A 6,824-nucleotide genomic window follows, 5' to 3' on the forward strand; every position below is an offset into this window, starting at 1 on the left:
GAAATAATAAATTAATAAAAATAAAACATAATAAAATAATTCTCACGACGTTTCGGCCACAACGCAAGCCTGGGGTGTCACGCCAGCTGGCAGGATGGGGTGTTCATTCAGACGCTGTCTCCCCGACAGACCTGTTCTTCACCTGAGGACGGCTGCTTGCGTTGTGGCCGAAACGTCGTGAGAATTATTTTATTATGTTTTATTTTTATTAATTTATTATTTCCATTCTACGTGACTTTACCGAAAGAACCAAGAAGATGAATCCCTGCAGTCACGAAAGCTTTAAATCGAAATTTGATGTGACGTCGCCGATGCACGCTGCCCGAAGGCGACGTCGCCAGAAGGGGAGGCTCGAGTGCGTGAATCGATAACGAAGCTCCTCTCCCCCCCGAGCATCCTGCCAGCTTGGCGTGACACGCGAGTCCCGACTCGCCCGTAGCCAGGAGGCTAACCGTGACCCGCATGTCTAAGGGATGGTGGGGGGGGGGTGAGCGTCTGTCCGCAGTGAACACCGTTCAACTCTGTTCGGGTACAACTGCACGTGCGTGACTTCGTCACCAGTTGTTGCTTTAATTGCTGTTTGCCATCGTGGTCGACGGAGGGCCCCGGGTGGAACGAGGGAAGGCGGCGACTTCACTTAATGAAGGCGCACGTGCAGTCAACCCCCCCCCCACCACCCCCGATGGGGTTGAAATACAAAATGGAAGTTAAAGTGCTGAATTGACAAATGTTCAAATGTTTCCGCTAAGTGTCGTTGAACTTGTCTTCCACTTTCTTGTTTCCTGCCCGGGCTCCATCGGCTCCCCCAGCGATCGGCGGCCCCTGCATCTTCTGCTTGTGCTGAAGACAAAGATCCCCCGTGTAGCCTTAACAGGCCGTTGCTGCAAGTGCGGCGAGCGAGCACCTATGAAGTTCGGAACGGGTGGCCAGCACCACGCCCAGTGACGATGTTTACACACCGCACCAAATACTCATTTGAGGCGGAGTCGACCTAGGGGAGGCCCAGGAACCGGTTGAGGTAATGGTCACTGGTGGTGGTGGCCGTGAGCGGGGATCGAACTCGGATCGCCGGTTTCGTATCGCAACGCGCCAAGCGCTACACTACCACTCCTCACAGACACACGCGGTGAGCTTTAATGAAATCATTTTTTATTGTGTGTGATTCAATTACTTCTAGAGGTGCATATTTGTAAACTCGGTCCACAATATCGTGCGCAAAACTTTAAACCTCGCTCAACATTGAGTGGTCACTGAAGCGAACAAAACTGCCGATATAAAATGTTACACCATGTTATCTTTTACGTTTAATGCGGGTTATAGCATTGGCCATGGACCGCATGTCATGATTGTATCCACATCTCCCATGAGCGACAAAATCACTCAAGACACTTCGAGGCGCGGAGAAAAGCGCGCTTGGAATTGTCCAGAACGAGGGGCACGTGGATTCGAGAACGCACGCAAGTCAGAGACATCATCCTGATTGTAGAAACACTGACTCGAAGGACAGGCTGCCCGAAACGTCACCTGTTCCCCCGCACCTCCGATTAGCACGGATGGCTTCGTACGGTGCGAAAGAAGTTCAACATACGTATTATCATATACTTTTATTTTTTGAAGGCAGCAGTGCTGTTGACGAATGCGTTGAGTGTTTGAGGAGTCTAAGCGAACTTGGTGGGCAGGAGACGTCGTGAGAACAGATGACGTCAGGTGGTCGAGACTAGCGACGGACTGGGAGTTACAAGGAGGGAGCACACCTGGGCAAACGTCGGTAGCGCGATGATGATGATGATGATGACATCAACTCGCCATGCAGGTGCCACGTGTAGGTAGTGAGCACTCCAAATATGAGAAACCGTCACTTAACAAATACTCAAAATCTTCTTGATTCTTTCGGTAAAATCACGTAAAAGGAAAATACTAAAATAATAAAAATAAAACATAATAAAATACAATTCTCACGACGTTTCGGCCACAACGCAAGCAGCCGTCCTCAGGTGAAGAACAGGTCTGTCGGAAAGACAGCGTCTGAATGAACACCACCAAGCTTGCCAGCGTATATTTAAGCTGGGTTAGCAAATTTCTTTGTCAAGGCGCCCTTCCTCCTCGAACCAAGAAGATGAATCCCTGCAGTCACGACAGCTTTAAATCGAAATACTCCAAAGACAATGCGTTTATAGCAGGTTGTTGTAGCAAGCACCGTTAGCGTGCACCCATCACTCCGCCACCACTGAACCTTAACTCCTCCATCGCAATAATCATCATCATCATCCCTCCCTCTCTCTCTCCGCTGAACTCGCGTGGCCTGGGTTCGCGCCGTGGTGGACGGGGCCCCACGCGTCGTGTTCCGCGCTATCCCACCATGTCGTGCGCGCACGGCTGGCTCGGGTCGTCCTTCTTCACCACCGAGTAGCGGCACGTGTCAACGTCCAACACGGCCTCGCAGTCGGCCCCAAAGTTCACCGCTCTGCCCCCGCTGCCGGCCGATGGGAGGAGATGTGGGCGCGGTGCGCGGATAACATTAGCATCGTCGTCATCATCATCGTCGTCATCATCATCATCGTCGTCATCCCGTGAGCACATTACCCCTTCTTCTTGGTTCTTTCGGTAAAGTCACGTAGAAGGGAAATAATAAAATAAGATATTATTATAGTATTTTATTATGTTTTATTTTTATTATTTTATTATTTCCCTTCTACGTGACTTTACCGAAAGAACCAAGAAGATGAACCCCTGCAGTCACGAAAGATTTAAACCGCATTACCCCTATCATACAATCTCTGCATTGGCTTCCAATTAATTGTCGGGTTACAATAGAAAATATTGCTGCTAACAAATAAGGGCCTTGAACGTTTTTTTTACACCGTTTTACATTCAACAACGTGCGGCCGGGTGCGGGCGATTGATCGGTCGGGGGCGGATATGCGACGCTGTTCGGAGCGACGTTGTTGGCGGCGTTACGTACATGCTGCAGCAGGAGACGGACGTCTCCCCGCAGGTGCACTGCATGCAGCCACGCTCTCTCCACTGCTCGCCGGCGAGTCGCGAATCGCCGTTTTCGTCCTTGCACGACCCCTCCTCCAGCACCGGGACTGCCGCGGGCACGGTGACAACAAACAAAAAGAGGAAGACGAACGGGCAACGGTCACCGGTAACATCGACATCGTCACCGTCGTCAACAGTAGAAGCAGCAGCGGCGGCAGCAGCCATGCTCTCTTCACTGCTGGATGAAGGCCCTCCCCACGCCGTCACTACCGTGTTTTGTGTGTCTGCGTGTTTGGTTCGTTGTCCTTCGCCCGCACCTCCGATTAGCACGCTTGGCTACGAACGGTGCGAAAGAAGTTCAACATACATACACATCTCGGCACGATGCCGCCGACGCGCGAGCTTATTTTATTGCTCCATCTCCGCGGTTGACGTGCTTTCGGGCTGGGCGGCTGGGTGGCATCACTTTCTGCGGCAGCCATCGCCATTGTGCATACGAAGGACCCCGCCTGCCATCGTCTCTAATCCTCTCTTTGGCAATGCCGAGGAGCGGACACACCTCCGACAATCTCGGCGTTTGTCCGTTTAACGTGAAGTCAATCATCATCGCCAAACTTGTTCTTGTATCACAACATTGCCGCCACGGCCAGCCGCGTGTCGGCCCCACGGCTCTTCGATGCCTCCTCCCCCAATGTAGCGAAGCTTTGTAACTCGTGCGGGGCAGCCCGGTGAAGGGGGAGACGCAGCATCGACAGCTCGTGCCGACGCGCAACATCTACAGGGTAAGACAACGCGGGGGGGGGGGTGGGGGGGTGTCCGTGTGTTTTTTGTAATGTTGCTTCTGTCATTCAAGGGAGAGTGGCACTCACCTCCGTCCCGCATGACGATGTCCGCTGAGAGCTGCTGCTGGGTGCAGTAGCCGTGGGTGAGCGCTACCAGGGGCAGCAGGAGCAGCAGCAGATGCGCCATGACCTTCTGTGACACACACAGACAAAGTTCCCCCGTGTAGCCCGCATAGAACGTTGGGCAAGTTACGTGAACGAGCAACATATTTTAACACTAAAGCAGTCACTGACTCGCAACAACTTGCAATCATAAGTGACGGAGTTAATTTCAGGTAAAATTAATGAAAATGGGGTATGGCGATAGCATAAAAATGAGATGTGATAGAGCAAATCTGAGGTCAGATTTGGAATCAGCACCCTGAAATTAGTCTTAAAACAGCTGCAAAAGTTCAGGCCAGAAAAAAATGTTTTTTTTGTTGACCAGTGTAATACCACGTTCCATGCTGTCCAAAATTGGTTGTTTTCAACTCCTGGTGAAATAAAAGTGCGTTTACTTACGTTGCATTTCAGACCACCCCTAAGTCAAGAGTCAAATGCACGGATGGCGCAGTTTGTTGTTGAACAACTGAACTGTATGAGCTCAATTGTTCTACGTTATCTCTTTTTTGCTTTCGTTCTTTTCGTGACTCTGCAGATGCCACTCTCTCCCACCACCTCCAATTAGTGCGGTTGGCTACGTACGGCGTGAAAGAAGTTCAACGTACGTACATACTCTTGCAAAATTTGACTCAACATGCTTCTCTCGAAGTCTCACCTGGGTTAAACAAAATCAACGCGACGAACACCATCTGTCAACTTCCCCCCCCCATCACAACAGATGTAAGCCACGCAACCTTCCACCGATCGCAATGTGCGTGAGCAGCCCAGCAGACGACCTCACCATGGAGGCGACGTTGCGGACCCGGTCGGGGCGAGAGTCGATGTCCGTGTCGTCCAGCCTCTCACTTTATACCGAACGGCCTGCGGGCTTCCTGCACACGTGTGTACACACCCGCACACCTGCACACGCACCCGCACACCTGCACACGCTACCGTCATACAAATCAAACTCGCGTGTCATATTATAAATTCAGCGTGCAGGTGAGCGCTATTAGCATACGCGGATGATTACGTATTCGGCTGACACGCTGGGACATTCATATGCGGCTGTTATTTCAAAATACATGATAGATTTAGTGGTGGGGGGCGAGCGGTGGCGCAGCGGTTAGCGCACTGCGCTACACGCACTTTGGCGTGAGTTTGATTTCTGGCCACGGCTAGCACCAGTGGTGATTGTACAAGGGCATTGCAGCAACAGCAGCCATACTCTATCCACTGCTGGATGAAGGATGCAACCCGAACCGTCGTCGTCTCATACAGTCTTGTGCTGTAACAATCCATCCCGCGCCTGTGTACGAGCTGCTCTTTTGTAATCGCTCCATCTCCCACGGCTGTCGTTCCCTGCCCAGGCTCGGAAGGAAGAATCGATCGTCACCGCGCATCTCGCGACTCACTGCGTTCGCTCGTATCGCGAGCGAGAAGAGATGGCATTCATCCACAACTCAACACACTTCTCAATGTCTTCGCCCGTATCTATTTACACGCGTTCATTTCAGTCACCAAAATGGCTTTTGGCATGTAACTTTTTCTTATAACTATTTCGCACGGGGTTATCGTGAGGTTTGTCTCTCGCTCTCTTAATTTCACGACTTGTATTCATGCTGAGCGTATGCATGATTGCTGCTGCTGTGCACAGCCGTCAATACAAATATGATTATTATTTTGCAGGTATATGTCAGCCCCCGTGTCACGCAGGTGGTGGATTGAGGTGCGTGGCCTGCACTGCGCGGCTGGCGGATTAACTGCGCGGGGGGGGGGGGGGGCTGTGTGTACCACGCTGGGCTGGGGGTGCGTGGGGGGGGGGCGAGTAAAGCCCCCGAGATGATCGCTAATAATGCCGAGCTGAAACCGCTCTTCGTAGAGCTCCGGCCGTTTGTGTGGCCACCGTCCATAGCCCCCAGGTGCTACAGGCTCCTGCGGGGCGACGTTTTGCGGGACAGCAGAGCGCGGTGACGGATGAAATCCATCGTGGCACTCTCCTGCCGGACTCTTCACGCTCCCCACGTCAAAAGCTGCCCGCGTTCACCAGACGGCGCTGAGCAGCTCTTGGTGAAGTATGGTCAAGCAGACAACCAGCCCCCCCTCATATCCGACACCACGTGGTGAGGCCTTCGTCCAGCAGTAGATTGATACATGGGCTATACATTATTATTGTTGTTGTCGTAATTATGATGGACTATATGCTGCATATATATAAATACGAGTACATATACAGCATGTATTGTAGTGGAGCGTGGTCACAGTGGTTCTCGCTGTGTGCCATCAAGCCGCCCACCTGAGTTCGATTCCCGTCCATGGCTAACGCCAGTGTCGAGAGATATCGGTCCTGGGTTCCCCCTTACCAACCTGCATTGACCAACGTGGTGAAGTATGGTCATGCAACACTCAAAACTGACATGGTCTGGAGAGGTCGTCCACCATTGGATTGACAATGTGCTACAAAACATAATTAATATGAATGTAGAGAACAATTATAACAATGACACAATGCGTTATGAGCGCACTGCGTTGTGAACCTGGCGACCTGAATTCGATTGCGGGCCACGGCTAACATCAGCGGTGAGTAATATCTGAACAGGATTTTTGCACACAGCGTTGGTGTACGGTGCTTTTTTCTGGATTTTTTGCTGTATTTTCTTGGATTTTCTGTTTGCACCTAGTCACATAGTCACTTTAAGATGTTTTCTTGTTCATGTTTTAGTTTTTTGTTTGTTGCGGTTGCACCTGATTCAAGAGCCGAATGGCTCACAGGGCTATACCTAATAAATTAACTTGAACTTGAGGTCCTGGCTCTCACGCCCCCTCCGCCCTCAACCCGCAATTACCAGCGTGGTGAAGTATGGTCAAACAAAACAAAATTTTTAAAACCAAGGTACGGCGTGGGCATGCTTCCATCAA

Source organism: Lampetra planeri, chromosome 9 (assembly GCF_965212315.1).
Source record: "Lampetra planeri chromosome 9, kcLamPlan1.2.h2, whole genome shotgun sequence".
NCBI classification, from domain to species: Eukaryota; Metazoa; Chordata; class Hyperoartia; order Petromyzontiformes; family Petromyzontidae; genus Lampetra; species Lampetra planeri.